Genomic DNA, 18,226 nt, shown 5'->3' on the forward strand with positions numbered 1-18,226 from the left:
CCCACCATAGAATACTTATGCTCTTGAGAGAAGCCACTAGTGAAACCTATGGCCCCCGGGTCTATCTTCCATCATATTAATCTTCCAACACTTAGTTATTTTCATTACCTTTTATTTTACTTTGCATATTTATCATAAAAATACCAAAAATATTAGCTTATCATATCTATCATATCTCACTCTCGTAAGTGACCGTGTAGGGATTACAACCCCTTATCGCGTTGGTTGCGAGGATTTATTTGTTTTGTGTAGGTGCGAGGGACTCGCGCGTAGCCTCCTACTGGATTGATACCTTGGTTCTCAAAAACTGAGGGAAATACTTATGCTACTTTGCTGCATCACCCTTTCCTCTTCAAGGGAAAACCAATGCAGTGCTCAAGAGGTAGCACGTTGCTGTTTGTAACCATCAATGATTGGCCCTCTCTCAGTAACCTTTTAGGACAGACAAACAAGGGATACCACGCATACACGCACTATTTAGCTGACACCGAAAGTATATAACTGGTGAGATGCAGGAAGAATGTGTACCTGGGCCATCGTCGATTTCTCCAGACCAACCATCAATGTCGAGAGAAAGGCAAGCATTTCAAAGGCGAGGCAGATCACCGAAAGAAGCCCGCCATGCGTACCGGTGACCACATACTTGATATGGTCTATGATTTACACGTAATATTTGGAAAGGGTCCCGGCGGACTAGCTGTTCCGAATGACGCTGAGGGACGCGCACCCATGTGGAAGAAGAAATCTATATTTTGGGACCTACCCTGCTGGAAAGAGCTAGAGGTACACTCTTCAATCGACGTGATGCACGTGACGAAGAACCTTTGCGTGAACCTGTTAGGCTTCTTGGGTGTGTATGGGAAGACAAAAGATACACCTGAGGCACGGGAGGACCTGCAACATTTGCAAGAAAAAGACGGCATGCCTCCAAAGTAGTATGAAGGTCCTGCCAGCCACGCTCTTACCAAAGAAGAGAAGGAAATCTTTTTTGAATGCCTGCTCAGTATGAAGGTCCCGACTAGCTTCTCGTCGAATATAAAGGGAATAATAAATATTCCAGAGAAGAAGTTCTAGAACCTAAAGTCTCATGACTGCCACGTGATTATGACGCAACTGCTTCCGGTTGCATTGAGGGGGCTTCTACCGGAAAACGTCCGATTAGCCATTGTGAAGCTATGTGCATTCCTCAATGCAATCTCTTAGAAGGTGATCAATCCAAATATCATACCAAGGCTAAGGAGTGATGTGGCACAATGTCTTGTCAGTTTCGAGCTGGTGTTCCCACCATCCTTCTTCAATATCATGACGCACGTCCTAGTTCATCTAGTCGACGAGATTGTCATTCTGGGCCCCGTATTTCTACACAATATGTTCCCCTTTCAGAGGTTCATGGGAGTCCTAAATAAATATGTCCGTAACCGTGCTAGGCAGAAGGAAGCATCTCCATGGGCCATTAAACAGAGGATGTCATTGGGTTTTGTGTTGACTTCATTCCTGGCCTTAAGAAGATAGGTCTCCCTAAATCGTGGTATGATGGGAGACTGACTGGAAAAGGCACGCTCGGAGCGGGCTCAATAATATGCAGGGACGGGCATTCTTGGTCTCAAGCACACTACATAGATATACATAACTCTACCTTGGTGACCCTGTATGGCGATGAACACAAGAACAGTCTGTGCTCCAAACACCCGGAGCAGTGTGATGACTTGATTACATGTGAACACATCGTGACTTTCAACAGTTGGTTGGAAACACATCTCAGAGGTGGCAACACTGTTTATGATGAGATGTACTCGTTGTCTAGGGGACCATCTTCGACTGTATTGACTTACAAAGGATATGAGATAAATGGGAATACATTTTACACGATCGCCCAAGATCAAAAGAGCACCAACCAAAATAGCAGTGTCCGCTTTGATGCAGCAACCGAGAGGGGAAAGGACACATATTATGGTTACATAGTGGACATATGGGAACTTGACTACTGACATGATTTTAAGGTCCCTTTGTTTAAGTGCAAATGGGTCAATCTGTCAGGAGGCGGGGTACAGGTAGACCCACAGTACGGAATGACAACAGTGGATCTGAACAATCTTGGGTACACTAACGAACCGTTCGTCCTAGCCAATGATGTGGCACAAGTTATCTATGTGAAGGACATGTCTACCAAACTGAGAAAAATAAAAGATAACTAAGTGAATACATCATACGATGAGCCAAAGCGCCACATAGTTCTTTCAGGAAAAAGGGACATCGTGGGAATGGAGGGCAAGACAGACATGTCTGAAGATTATGAAAAGTTTCATGAAATTCCTCCCTTCAAAGTCAAGGTTGACCCAAGCATCCTGATAAACGATGAAGATTATCCATGGTTATGGCGCAATAAGCAAAGCACACAAGCGAAAAAAGTGAAGACTTTCTCTCCACAACTATTATGATGATACCATGCCAACTTTCAACCTTTTCGTAGTTCATTTGAAATGCCTGTTGTAACAGACGAGTTTCCGTATGAAATCCTGATACTTCGAAACAGATTGTCCGTTTTGTACACAAAGTGCATCTAGTTTTTGCCGTAACCCTCTCTACTTTCTTGCGCATGCTATGTGGGTGAAATGATGATACCATGCCAACTTTCAACCTTTTCAGAGTTCATTTGTAGTGCTTTTCAATTTCAGGGTCTTATAACTCAAAATAATCAGTAAATGCATGGAAAATAACAAATGAAGTCAGAAAGGGTTGAAAATTGATGATGTGGCTTTGAATGGTGCATTTTGAACACAGAAAAACTATGGAGTTCAAATAAGTTCTAAAAACTGAAATCCCTTTGTAGCAGACGAGTTTCCGTATGAAACCCTGATACTTTGAAAGAGATTGTCCATTTTGTACACGAAGTGCATCCAGTTTTTTCCGTAACCCTCTCTACTTTCTTGCACATTCTATGTGGGTGATATGATGATACCATGCCAACTTTCAACCTTTTCAGAGCTTATTTGTAGTGCATTTCAGGGTCTTATAGCTCAAAATAATGAGTAAAATAACAAATATCACAAAATAAAATAAATAAGTAATTAGAAACAGAATAAAATAAAATTTAATAAAATATATAAGTAGAAACAAAATAAAATAAACTTCAATAACATAAATAAAATTTATGAAACTAAAATTATCAACGTATTTTCTGTTCAAAACAGTATAAGCAACCTCTAGTATTATTGAAACTAAAATTATATAAAATTGATGCAACTAAAATTATCAAAGTTTTTTCTGTTCAAAATCATTAAAAGCAAAAAAGAATTTTCATAAAGAACCTTTTTTGCTAGAAACTTTAATAGCAAAAATAATTATAGTAAAATAAAATAAATAAGTAATTAGAAACAAAATAAAATAAAATAAATAAGTATTTTATTGTAAGTAGAAACAAAATAAAATAAATAAAGAAAAAAAGAAAAGAAATAAACTGGGAAAAAAATAAAAAAATGCCACCTACTGGGCCACCACGGCCTGAATACGACTAGAAACCCATCCATGGGCCAGGATTCAGGCCCGCAGAAGGCCCAGCAGGCCCATAGGCATAGCAGTGCGAGATTAGGCCTAGAGGCCTGCAATTCAGAGGAGTTCAATGGAGATGGCGGGACAGGGCTTATAAATAGGTCCTGTCGCTCCTCGGCTAGCAAGGTGGGACTAAACATCCCACTGCACCGTGACTTTGGCAGGCGCAGGCCTTTGGTCCCGGTTGGTAGTACCAACCGGTACTAAAAGGGGGCATTGGTCCCGGTTGGTGCCACGAACCGGTACCAAAGCCCCCCTTCAGTCCCGGTTGGTGCCACCTACCGGGACCAAAGGCCTCTGCTTCCCGCCTTGGGCTGCTGAAAAGAGGCCTTTGGTCCCGGTTGGTGGCATCAACCGGGACTAAAGGGGGCTTTGGTCCCGGTTGTTGCCACGAACCGGGACTAAAGCCTTTCCTATATAAGCCAGCACTTAGCATTTTTTTAGATTTCTTCGCCAGTTGCCGCCCGACGACGCCGACCTCCTCGACGCCACCAGGCTGCCCCGCCACCGTCGTCGTCTGTGCCCCCGAGCCCACGCCGATGCCGTCCGCCGCCCCCGAGCCCATGCCGTCGCCCTCCGCCGCCCCCGAGCGCGCCCGGCCGCGCCCCTGCGCCACGACCCGCCCCCACCGTCCCATTCGTCACCGGCCACGCCCTGTCCCGGCCCGCGCCACCCACCGTGGCCGTCGCCGATGCCCTCACCGCCCCCGCCCTCGCCGCCCCCGCCGTCGCCCTCATCGGCCGCCCCCGATGTGAGCCGCCGCCGCCAGGCTCTGATTTTCAGTGCTTTTTTTCATATAATGTGTATTATTTTTTTGTTCATTGCATTTTTTTCATATATATAATGTATATATGTATGTGGTAGCTATATGATGAATGGATGTGGCTATGTATGTATGAATATAATGTTCATAGTATTTTTTTGTTTATATATGTTTTTTTCATATATATATATATATTAATTTTTTATTTAGATTGTTAGTAGATATCGATTTTAGGTTAGTGCATTTTAGGTTAGTGTAGAGGAAAAAGTAAAATAAGGAAAAGGAAGAAAAGATGAAGAAGGAAAGAAGGAAGAAGAAGAAGAAAAAGAAGCTGCAGGAGAGGAAGAAGGAGAAGAACAAGGAGAAGAAGAGGAAAAAAGAGGAGAAGATGAACGGAATAGAGGAGAAGAAGAAAAAATAGAATATTTTCTATTTTTTCTTCTTCTCCTCTATTCCTTTCTTCTTCTTCTCTTTTTTTGTTCTTTTTTTCTTCGATCTTCTCCTCTATTAATCATTTCTTCTTCTACTCTTGTTTTTCTTCTTCCGGACACAGCGGAGGTGGTTAATTAGTAGTTTAACTAGTTAAACTAGTTTATATATAGTAAATGCTTAATTACTAGTTGAACTAGTTGATTTAATAAAACTACTTTATTTATAGTAAGTGCTTAATTAATTAGTAGTTGAACTAGTTGATTTAATAAAACTACTTTATTTTACTATATATAGAAGTAGTTTATTTTTAGTAAGTACTACTTTATTCTATTTATAGTAAGTGCTTAGTAGTTGAACTACTTGATTTAATAAAACTAGTTTATTTTACTATAGAAGTAGTTTATTTTTAGCAAGAAAATTAATAGAAATAGTTTATTTTTTAGTTAAAGCAATTATTCCCGCATCGATGTCGACGATGCCTATCCCGCATCCTCGTCGTCGACTCGGCGGAGGAGGTCGGCTTGATCAGAGGGGCCATGTCCGGGACTGGGCTCCGCCGGGATGGTTTTGGGATGTGCTACCTTCCGGGGGGCGTAGATTGGTGAGGAGCCAGCCCATCGTTGACCCGATCCTTGTTTGGTGGCGGTCGCGTGGGCCAGTGATGATGCCGAGGCTTCCGGACACCGCGGAGTTGGTACGTCACCGTGTCAGCGAGGAGGACGAGCACGTCCTTCGCTAGATGGTTGCATTGGAGGGCAGGTTCGACAATACCTGGCAGGTTCTTCAGGGATCTCACTGGAGCGATCCTGTGATGGTTCCTTCTCTTTGGGTGTCCACCGCCCGTGCCGATACCCGTCGGGTGCTACGGTTCTAGCTGTACTAGCGATGTTATATGTATGATAGTATTTGAGGTGTATTAGTGATAATATTCGACGATGTACGGACGCAAGAGATGATGTAGTTTTGCTTATAATTGAATGCATCCAAATTTGAATACTACTTTATTTTGCGATTTGATTTTGCTTATTGAATGCTCAAATTGGAAAACAACTCCTACTTTGAATGCTAAAATTGGAGAGCACAATGCAAGGCGTATGCATATGATTAGTTGATAGCTTATAGGGTTTTTGTTTTCGCAGAAATCTAGGAGCCCCCCTCCATCATCCCCGCCGTTGTCCCCGTCACCGACCCCCTCCGACCTCGAGGTGAGACCAGCCAAATACTTTTTAGAAAGATAATTAAACGATATTTTGGGTTGACTTTAAGTCTATCGAGTCTCCACCATATATGAGAGGACGAAGAACCCCGACTGTTGTCGTGGGGGTCGTTTCTGTTGGGGAACGTAGCAGAAATTCAAAATTTTCTACGCATCACCAAGATCAATCTATGGAGTAATCTAGCAACGAGGGGAAGGAGAGTGCATCTACATACCCTTGTAGATCGCTAAGCGGAAGCGTTCAAGTGAACGGGGTTGATGGAGTCATACTCGTCGTGATCCAAATCACCGATGATCCTAGTGCCGAATGGACGGCACCTCCGCGTTCAACACACGTACAGCTCGGTGACGTCTCCTACGCCTTGATCCAGCAAGGGGAGAAGGAGAGGTTGGGGAAGACTCCATCCAGCAGTAGCACGACGGCATGGTGGTGAAGGAGGAGCGTGGTAATCCTGTAGGGCTTCGCCAAGCACCGTAGGAGAAGAGGAGAACTTGGGAGAGGGGGAGGGCTGCGCCAGAACTTGGGTGCGGCTGCCCTCCCAACCCCCACATATATATAGGGGCAAGGGAGAGGGGGGCCGGCCCCCTCAGATCCAATCTGAGGAGGGGGCGGCGGCCAAGGGGGGTTGCCTTGCCCCCCAAGGCAAGGGGGGCGCCCCCCCCTTTAGGGTTCCCCCAAACCCTAGGCGCATGGGCCCTAGGGGGGGAGGCACCCAGCACACTAAGGGGCTGGTCCCTCTCCACATACAGCCCATAGGGCCCTCCGGGGCAGGTGGACCCTCCCGGTGGACCCCCGGAACCCCTCCGGTGGTCCCGGTACAATACCGGTAACCCCCGAATTATTCCGGTGACCGTATGATGACTTCACATATATAAATCTTTACCTCCGGACCATTCCGGAACTCCTCGTGACGTCCGGGATCTCATCCGGGACTCCGAACAACATTCGGTAACCACCTACATCTATTCCCTATAACCCTAGCGTCATCGAACCTTAAGTGTGTAGACCCTACGGGCTCGGGAGTCATGCAGACATGGCCGAGACAACTCTCTGGTCAATAACCAACAGCGGGATCTGGATACCCATGTTGGATCCCACATGCTCCACGATGATCTCATCGGATGAACCACGATGTCAAGGATTCAATCAATCCCGTATACAATTCCCCTTTGTCCATCGGTACGATACTTGCCCGACATTCGATCGTCGGTATCCCGATACCTTGTTCAATCTCGTTACAGGCAATTATCTTTACTTGTTTTGTAACACATCATCCCGTGATCAACTCCTTGATCACATTGTGCACATTATGATGATGTCCTATCGAGTGGGCCCAGAGATACCTCTCCGTTTACACGGAGTGACAAATCCCAGTCTCGATTCGTGCCAACCCAACAGACACTTTTGGAGATACCTGTAGTGTACCTTTATAGCCACCCAGTTACGTTGTGACGTTTGGCACACCCAAAGCACTCCTACGATATCCGGGAGTTGCACAATCTCATGGTCTAAGGAAATAATACTTGACATTAGAAAAGCTTTAGCATACGAACTACACGATCTTTGTGCTAGGCTTAGGATTGGGTCTTGTCCATCACATCATTCTCCTAATGATGTGATCCCGTTATCAATGACATCCAATGTCCATGGTCAGGAAACTGAAACCATCTATTGATCAACGAGCTAGTCAACTAGAGGCTTACTAGGGACATGGTGTTGTCTATGTATCCACACATGTATCTGAGTTTCCTATCAATACAATTCTAGCATGGATAATAAACGATTATCATGAACAAGGAAATATAATAATAACCAATTTATTATTGCCTCTAGGGCATATTCCCAACAGTTTCTCCTTCTTCTCCGGGTTCTAGACCTTTGTTATGCACTAGGGGAAGAAAGAGTAACGACCATCACCGACGGTCGCAAATGTCAGAGAGGAATCAGTGAGGGAGAGTTCCACCATATATATGAGAGGACGAAGAATCCCGACTGTTGTCGTGGGGGTCGCTTCTCCTTCGTTCTCGTGTGCTAGACATTTTGGTGTAATGCACTCGGGGACAAAGTGAGGAGCGACCATCACCGAAAGTCGAATATATACACCACGTGAGCTGAGAGTTTTCAAGAAAAGACTCGACAGACAGATAGTCAACCTGTGATGAATAATAATGATCTAACTTAGTTTTTGTAGTACATATATTTACTTGTACAAGTTTAATCTTTGAATTATGAACGTAGGAAATGTCGTCATAGGACAACGAAAGTCTCCCAGGGGAGTGCAGCTGGTGCCACGACGATCGAGGTCTGTGCGATAGGCCTCACCTGGACGATGACCGGCGCTTTAGCATTAAGCTCGAGGAGACCTTCGATGTTGAAACGGTACGCAACGACGACAAGTGTTTTTCGTAATTAAGCATGACTACAACAATTTCAACGTATAATTTTCATCTTTTACAATTTGAGTAGCTTATCCCATGCCATGCAAGGCGCTATGTCTTGGAGAGGATGGGTTTTGAAGACCATGAAAGGTTCGAAACAAAGAAAATTCACCTAAGAACTCATCATGATGTGGATTTTGAAGTAAAGTTGTACAATTCTGAGAGCGTAACCCATTTTGGTTGTAAAAAATGGGAAGCACTTTGCAAGATGTATGGTTTTGATGAGGGTATGCTTGTCACCATGGATCTTGGTGATCCTGAAATCGAGCAAGACAATATGGACATTTGGGTCCTTGTTGATACGCCTCCAATTCTACCGCTATGTGTGTTTCTCAAACATAGTTATTAGCTAATTTATATTGTTTATTTCAAAATAGTTGGCAGCTTATTTCCATTGACAGCTTATTTTCATTCTTCAAAGAATGTGCGGGAGATGGTAGACAAAACCCACTGCACCGACGGCTCCAAATTAACTTACAAGGAGAAAAATCATCTAGTTGGATTTTGTACTGACATTGAGAATTACAATATCAACAATCAAACTCCTCAACATTATGGTCAATACATGTCACTAGTGCATGTGTCGAACTACGGTAACTACCATGGAGATACCCTGGTAAGATTTTTTACTATTACGACATCCATGCATCTTTTGCATAATTCTAAAACTAGTACATCATTGCTAACTATGAAGTTATTACTATGTTTTTAAACAGATAATCCCAGAGAATTGTGTGCCTCATTTGATGTATCAGAAAGGTAGCCTTAATGTTTTGAACATACAGCCAAGTCATCCTACGAATCTCAACTGTCCATACCAGATTTCTAAAAGGAATGGAGACATGCAAATCAATGGATGGAAAAAATGTATAGACAGTCGTAAGGAGGTTCTTGGAAGCAAAAGGAAGCGAAGCGCAAGAATTGGACACAGTATGATCTCCATTCTCCATAATGGAGAGTCAGGGTCTATATTGTTTATGCTATTTTACCTTAAAGAGGGTATTTAGGTCCTACCTAATACTGATGATCATGTGCTAAGAACAATTAAGTAGGGTTGGTTCGATGACTATGAGGATGATGATCGTATGACTTGTTATTAATAATGAGTAGAAGTTGTATGATGATGATTAGTAGACTTTTTATTATATATGATGATGCATGATGCAAGCATGAAGAGTTATTATATATCAGCGGGTGAAATGAACATGGATTGGATTGAAGTGAAGGCAACATGCGTGTGGTGCATGTGGAAAGTAGTACAATCCAAACTTGGTCAAGTTAGAATTAGTATTACTTTCGACATGCACCACATGTTGCCTCACTTCAATCTAAGTCATGATTAGGCATCGCAGTAGCAGTAGCACGGAGATAAGAGAGGACACGGCTCTATTAATTAGCTACCTATACCAACCTAAATTAATCCCCAAAACCCCAAAACCACCATCCTTTCAAAAAAACCAGCCCCTGAAATGCTGACGCGTGGAAGCTTATTGGTCCCAGTTGGTGCTACCAACCGGGACCAAAGGCCCTCGTGCCTGGGCTCGCCGGAGCAACCACGTGGAGGCCCATCTGTCCCGGTTAGTATAAGAACCGGGACTAAAGGCCTAGGGCATTAGTAACAACCCTTTAGTCCCGGTTCCCCAACCAGGACAGATGGGCCTTATGAACCGGGACAAATGGCCTTTTTTTCTACTAGTGTCTCGGGTTGGCTAGCATCCACATCTTGTGGTTGTGACCCAGATAAAACAATCTCATTAGCCACTTCACTGCGTTGGCCGGGTTCATATCCCCTGTGGAGTTGTACGGTATTCTCCTCCTTCGGCACAGGTTGCACAAGTGCATATGGGTGGATTCTTCAGTCTCGGCAGCGTCTTAACAGGGACAACCAATGTTGGCTCCTATCTATCGGCATCAACTCCCACTTGACATTTTTACAGGATTTGGTTCATAATGCATGAATACTGACGGAACATACTTCAGGATCCAGCCCGAAACTAGTTGTCAACCAGTACTTCAACCGTCTAATGTCTAGTCTGTCCGGGTCTGCTAGCGTCATGGCGCCATTTTTAAACTCGCTAAGATCAACCCCCAACTCATTATATCGAACATTACCATCGCCGTAGTAAACATTCATATTTACCGATTCAGACATTTTCACCTGTCAGACATTGTCATCTTCTCATTAATCACAACGAGCACTAATATTACCTGCTACATGAATTATGCACTGTCGCTTAGAGCAACTCCAACGGGGCGACCCATTTCAGCCGCTACGTCCATTTGAATTGGCACGGACACAAAAGTCGGCCCAACGCGTCGACCCAAACGGATGCGCGTCCGCTTGGCGTCTTCTTGCCGACCCATTCCTAGCCCATTTTTGAGCCGGATTTGCGTCGGCGCGGACACGAGACAGACGCGCGCACGCGCCTTCTCCTCCACATGAACCCGCTGGTCGGTGACAACCTTCACCATTTCCCTACATTCCCACACAACCCCCCTGCTATGGACAACGACCTTGATGCTGCCGCCGACCTCGCCTCGTCCGGCATGACGACCGCCCCCTCCGGCTAAGGCAAGCCTCGCGCCCCCCGTAAGACACCCGCCATGCCCAAGCCGAAGAAGACGCTGACGCCCAAACACGTCACAAAGGGAGTCGGCCAAGAGGAAGGGCCGGAGGCACGCGGCGGACGAGAGGGATGAAGCCATCACAGCGGCCGCCTTCGCCACTGCCGCGCGGCAGGAGGTCACCAACGCCCGCATCGCAGTGGCAACGAGGGAGGCGCTCTATATGCTAGGGTTAAACCCTAGCCAGCACGGCCTCGTCAATGCCGCCGTGGCCGCGGCCAACACCGGCTCATCTGTGTTCCTTCGGATGGTGTTGCCCGACTCGTCCTGCGCGTGGGCTTGCACCCGGATGCCCGGCTTCCACGTCTACCCGCAGGCCTCCCGCCTCTCTGGGGAGTGCTCCCCGAGGTGAGCGTGGTGGCGCCTTCCACGCCCATGCCCATCGACCTCAATGCCACTCTAGTGGTCAGTGGCTCATCATCCGGAGGCGCGAGGAAATGAGCACCGAAGATGCCAGACGGCGTGCTGCCGGGCATACGCAACCTATTTGATGGAATGTCGGCCTCCGGCGATGACGACTACATGCAAAACATGATCTTCGAGGGTGGTGCGTCAGCCGCTGGCTACGATCCCGACGAGACACAAAGCCAGGACGGCCGAGGGGCGTTCACACCGTCCACCTTTGATCAGGATCAGGCGGCCTTCATGTGTAATCAGGTCGGCCTGGACTTGGACGGCTTCCCACTCAACCACGAGTTTTCGAAGGACTATAGGCAAAAGAAAGAGGACGAGTGTGACATCGAAGGGGAGCCTTTGTTCGAGGACGAGCTCACCAACCAAGCCACCGAGGCGAAGCCGAAGCGCAAGAGCAAGCGGACCAAGGCATACACGGCAGCCGAGGACAAGCTTCTTTGTGAGTGTTGGAGATACATTGGGCAAGACCCCAAGATGGGCACCGACCAAAAGCATTCAACCTTTTGGATTCGTGTCCACCGTGAGATCCATGAGCACAAGAAATTTCCGTCGTACCAAATAGTAAGCACGCGCGGGTGGGTGTCCATTTCGAAGCGATGGAGGGTGATCCAATAAGAGTGCAATAAGTTTTGTGCCACTCTTGAGAGCGTCAAGGCCCGCCCCATGAGCGGCATCGCATGCAAGACATGGTATTCTAGCAAGCCGCCCTCTTTTGTGTCATCAAGTTTATGCTTGCATGTTCATTTGCATACCATTTGCCAATATGCTTGCCTGAAATACATTTGTAGGCATTTCAAACTTTGGAGGCATTCAAGGTCCAACACAATGGCAAGTGCTTCAACCTCTCACATTGCTTTAGGGTCATCAAAGACGAGGAGAAGTTCAAGGCGCAATATGCCGCCCTCAAGTTGCGTGGGGGGAAACAAGTCATGGAGGAGGTTGGGGACGGCGAGAAGGCACGGCCGCGTGGGAAGACCAACTCCAAAAAGGAGGACAAGCGGGATGCGGCGTCGAACGCCTTGATCGCAAGCATGGAGGGCATGATGAGTAAGAAGGACTCAAGGAAGGAGGAGCGCAAGCGATACAAAGGAGAGCAAATGAACACCTTCATGAAGATCCAAAGGATGAGGCTTGAGATGGACTTGGAGAAGCAAGCCAAGATGCATGAGATGAAGGCAGAGAAGCAAGCCAAGATGCATGAGATGAAGGCAGAGAAGCAAGCCAAGATTCTAGAGATCGAGGCCACCAACGCCAAGACCAAGGCGAAAGAAGTGGCTCTCGCGAGCATGATGACCGGGGTGGAGATCATGAAGGTGGATCTCAACACCGTGTCGCGAAGGAAGAGGCTGTGGTTCGAGAAGATGTAGGCCAACATGCTCAAGTTCGACGACGAGCGATCTATGGCGGCCAGCGCCATCCTTTTTTTATGCTGGTAGGTGTGCTGGCATGACCACAAGGCCGCGATGGCGTGGTCGAACTCAAGTTCCATTCATTCTTTGTGTGCTAGCATGTGTGTCGGCAGCTGGCGAATGCGCCAGCATGAACTGTGTGGTGATATTTTGAACCCGGCATTGTATGCCGGCGCTGGCATGGTGCTGGCATGATTTATGACCGCGGACCTTGTTTAAAAATTGAGTGTGGATATGAGATGGGTCAGTGTGTTAGGTATACTACCAACCCTAATCTAAAACAGCATGAACGCAAGGGCGAATAGTCGTCCTAAATGGACAAAAAACATATAAAAACGCCGTATATTTGGGTCTGCCCGTTAGAATTGCTCTTAAGCCTTTCTGTAGGCCCCAGCAGTGCCTAGTGCTAGTGCAATCGACGGGATGACGGCCGTGATTTCCTGCCCGAGCCAACAATGTCTAGCACCAGGCTGTGCATGTACTCGTAAGCATACACATATGTACATCTTGGTCCGACGGAAATCTATTGGTAAGGCTGCAAACCCATGTGTAAAAGCATGTTTTTGTAGGTTATTTTCAGAACTACGGCATGAATTCGTACGGGGTTGTTACTCATTTTTGTAGGCTCTGATAAGGTATTTAGCTACTGAGTGCAACCGATGAGAGATGATGGTATGGACTATCTTCAACCGGTTTAAATGACGGTCGCATAATAGGATAGGTTCTTAATGTAGTCTCATCCAGCCGGTTGTGGCTTTGATTTATTTGCTTAGCCTTTTTTATTTGTGCTCCCTTTGTGAGCTGTTCTTCAGATTACTGACTTTGTATTTTGCTGAACTTTGTTTAATAATATGGCCGCATGCATCTTTCAAATGGAGAGGCCGAGGATGACCTCTTCTAAAAAAAATGTATAAACGCATGTACAATTTCTGATAGTCCGATGACATTTATGATGAACTAGCCATATACTATGTTCAACATCGAGATGCAGTATGTAGTATGTAGTTTATGTTGCATGACATTGTATGGATTTAAGAATTTGTGGACGAGGTACCCAGTTGTGCACGTAGACATCTGAGGTATGACTGATCATTGTCCACGGATACGCTCGGACGCGTCCATGAGCATTTAGGACCGAATTAGATAAGTCTGACTGTTGATGCTTTTACACATAGGTTTGAAGATTTTTGTCGGAACAAGACGTACATATACAGGTATATGTATACATACGAGTACATCTGTACATGCACAGCATGGTGCTAGACGTTGGTTGGCTGGGACAGGAAAGCACGGCCATCTAACTCATCGATTGCACTAGCACTAGGCATTGCTTCTTCTTCTTATTCTTCTTTTTTTTTTGCGGGGTAGCACTAGGCATTGCCGTGGCCTCCAGAAAGGCTGAGGGGACACTGCACGGCGACTTCATAGCTTTCATCTTGTCGTTCATATATGTGTGTACAAGCATGCATGCTATTTAAACTTTCGGACATAAACGCCATGGTTTGTAGCGTCTACCCTTTTGCTTCGTCGCAAGGTGGGCTAAGGCCAGACGGTGGAGACTGCGGCGTCTACAGTGTACCAAGCAGTGGCGGACCTAGCCCACTGGGCCAGGGTGGGCCAATAGTGTAGCTATACATATACATTTATTTTTCCTTTTATTTTTTAGCCTTTCTTCTATTGTATAAAGGCTATTTCCAAATCTCAGGGTGGGCCACGGCCCACCCTGTCCACCCTCTACCTCCGCCATTGGTACCAAGACGCCATGGTTGTTGGCGTCTTGAAATGTGTCAGATCTGAGAAAAGTTTCAAAATAAGGTTAAATTGTGCTAAACTTTCGTTAATGGGTCAAAACAGTAAAAAAGTCCTCCGGTGCCAGAATATTGAGCGTTGAGCACCTGCCTAGCTGCTGATTTTCGAATCTTATGCACACATCCAGATGCACGGCAGCCCAGATTGAACGGCTGCGATAGAGGGTACCCTGTAGCTCGTCCTACAAAAAATCGCTCTCAACAACAACGCAAAGTTTCTTCCTTGTGGTGTTTCAACCCAAAGAACAATTTATAAGTTCCTTGTGGTGTTTGGTTCCGATTTACATTTATCTGGTCCACACCAAATTAAAGTGAGAAAGTATTTCACGGCATAAGAAAAAATGGTGAAATCATAAATAAATAAATAGATAAATACGTACATATTTACCAGCGGCACTTGCATCATTACCGAAGGCGATGAAGTACCTGGGGGATATGGTTGGTGCAAAGGCAGCCTTCTACCGAGCTATAGATTCTACTGCATGTCCTTGTGGACCATCTGTTGGAGTATGGTTAAATTTTGGAATCCTGCTGGAACAATGAGCATACTTTTCAGACCAGTGAGCTGCATATAATTCAGGATAGGCATGGCCCCCGCCTCCACTTCCATGCAACTGAGCTGCTCCATGTCAGCTAAGTATAATTTCTCGAGGTTTGGTAACCAACCTGCCTTGAAAATCATGATCTGTCCCTCATAGACTCTGTAAAGGTGAAGTTAGAGTGTTAGACTAGATGCGATAAGTGTCCAAATGAAGGAATTGGATCAGCTTGTAACCTGGACCACCTCATGCGCAGTTTTTCAAAACTGCCGAATATTGATGGGATAACACGTCCTTGCAACTTGCCTTTCAAGTAAAACCATTCCAGATTTGGAAGAGGATCTCAGTTTTCTAGATCAAGAACTTCTTCCTTCGCATACGAGATTATAAGATCATAAAGGTGTGCCAATCTTGTAATAGAGGTCCATAATTCCTTAATGTGCTCATGCTTTGACTTTCGTTATTTTAAACATTCGGAGCAAAGTCAAGTTGCAACGAATGACGACTATATCTTTGTTTGCTGCTATATATCCCAGTTCTTGCATATCCTTTAGAAGACAAATTCCAGAATGTACTTTAGCACCTTGAAAGCAATCAAATATTCTTGCATCATAATCATGGTTGACCTTAGGTAGCAGAAATTGGAGCTTTGACGAAATAGGCCTTCACCCCGCATGATATAGCAACCACACGATACAATTGCTAGGCCTCGGCGCAAGCACGCCGAAAATAAACAAAAGAGAAACATCAGAGAAAAAAATGCCAACAACATCAGATCAACGAAAGCGAAGATGACTCGCAACCGCTGCGCCCGCCGAACAATTCCACCACACTCCTAGCACTCCAGAACACTGCATACCAAGCAACACCTTTAAGAAGGAACACGACGATGACGACGCTGCTACCCGGACATGTCCTAGGGTTTCTCCCGGTACGCGAAGGGGCGTAGGGGAAGGGGTATTTACGACACCCTTCAGCAAGGCACGGCGGCACCCACGGGTGTCACCGCATCGGAGCCGGACAAGCCGAGAAGGATTTCTCCCAACCGCCAACCAACCACGACCCCGGATGATCCATCACGCTCCACCATACTTGCCGTCCACCAATATGTGCCACCACAGTCTTGCGGTCACCATTGCCGTCTCACCGTGGCAACCGAAGCGAGACCACCGGGATCAAGAGGAATCAGTCGGAAACGAGGAGCGGCAAGGCCAGCTGCCACACGGGAGGGACAACCTCCACCACCCTCGGCAGTAACCGACCGGACGCAACTCGGGAGCACACCAGACACCCCTGCCTGGCCGAGCCCGAAATGGGCTCGTGAAGCTCCCGTAGCCGCACTGCAGTAAGAGTGTCGCCACTCCACCACCCCCAGCACGAGCAGCCACACCTCCTTCCGCCAGAGACGACGCCATAAAGCCCACACCAAGCCCATCCAAACCCAGATGGGGCCCAAAATGGCCCAAATCTGGGCCGGAAGGGCACCACCGCTAGCCATCGTGCTGCCCCGCAGCCAAGAAGCCGCGCCACCGGCAGCCATCGCGCCGCCCCACCCGTGAAGCTGCGCCGCCGTCTGATCCGTCGCCAGCTTGGATGCATCGCCGCCAGCCACCACCACCCAAGCGGCAGCGCCGCGGAGGGGGGCGGGGCTGATGACGCCAACACCACACGAGCAAGGCTCGATGGCCTATGCCGGCGGCGGCGGGAGGGGATTAGAAGGAGGAGGGAAGGGGAGCCCCCGGTCGCCTCACTCAGGGAGGAGACACGGGGGTCAACGGGACCAAGAGTACTCCGAAATCAGAGCTTAGTCGACTCTTTTATTTGGAGCGACAGTTCCACTACATCAATTCCTAAAAGATTTAGCATATGTAGCTTCGTCAACTTACACAAAGCTTTGGGAACCACTTTAAGATTTGTAAAGGACAAATCAAGGTAGCGCAAATTGAACAGGGTGGTCACAACATTAGGGAGCTTCTTTATCTTTGCAAATCGTAAGGACAAGACTCTTAGCAATCTGAAATTTCCAGAAGCAGATTCTACCCAGGAGGATGATACTTCACGATGGAACAAAATGGAGGACCGTATCTTTTCTCTACCATTAAGAGTACCTTCAATGCTGTTAGCTTTCTGTACCGAAATACGTCGTGCTTCTCTGCTATGCATTGTATCACGAGAGTTATCCAGAAGAAGAGAAAAATTCCCACTTGCACACTTGCTTACAGCTATATCTCTTACAAGGTCATGCATTTGGAATGTCTGTGCCATGCCATCAGCATCTCTCTGGACCACTTGAAGAAGTGAACGTTGAGTGATTTCGTTGAGATACTCATTCCCTACTTCCTCCATAGTTAAACATGGCCCCCTTTCTTGTAAGAAGCCTTTAATTAGCTATCCATGACCTAATAAGTTCATCTCTTAGAATCTGATAGTCTTCAGGAAATATGCCGTAGTATACAAAGTTGTTCTTCAAATTTCCTGGTAAATAGTTGATTCTAAGGTCCAAGACATTCTTTACAGAGTTGAGCTCTGGGTTGTTGACTATCTGCCAATCTAGCTGATTATAGAAAGTTTTCCATTCATTTTCATATGGCTTTTTGTGTGACAACAAAGTTCCAATGGCAACAATTGCTAGTGGCAACCCTTCACACTTGTCCACAATTTTTTCTACCCAACAAATCTGAGGACATGTTTTTCCTTCTACTCTTGTAAAGGCTTTTCTACAAAAGAGATCCCATGCTTCTTCCTTTCCAAGTGTTTTAAGTTTAATGACATGCTCATCGTCAGCTAATGAAGCAACATATTCATTTCTGGTAGTTATGATGATCCTGCTTCCTTTGTTGCTTATACCCAGTGCATGATTTAATAAAACCCAGGCATAATGACTCCACATGTCGGCCAAGACAATCAAATACCTTTTGTCCTGCAAGAAGTTCTTTAGTTTTTGTACCAAGCTTGCAACATCGGTAGTGTCAACCTGACTAGGGATGTCCTTTTCCTTCGCCTGGAGCTGCTTTAATATTTCCCTCAATAGA

General features: G+C 46.2%; 1 pseudogene; it reads right to left on the minus strand.

Moving 5' to 3' along the window:
• Positions 1-15,130: 15,130 nt before the first annotated feature.
• LOC125506654 lies at positions 15,131-17,357 on the minus strand (annotated as a pseudogene).
• Between the last annotated feature and the right edge of the window lie 869 nt (positions 17,358-18,226).

This window comes from Triticum urartu, chromosome 5 (assembly GCF_003073215.2).
Source record: "Triticum urartu cultivar G1812 chromosome 5, Tu2.1, whole genome shotgun sequence".
Lineage (NCBI taxonomy): Eukaryota > Viridiplantae > Streptophyta > Magnoliopsida > Poales > Poaceae > Triticum > Triticum urartu.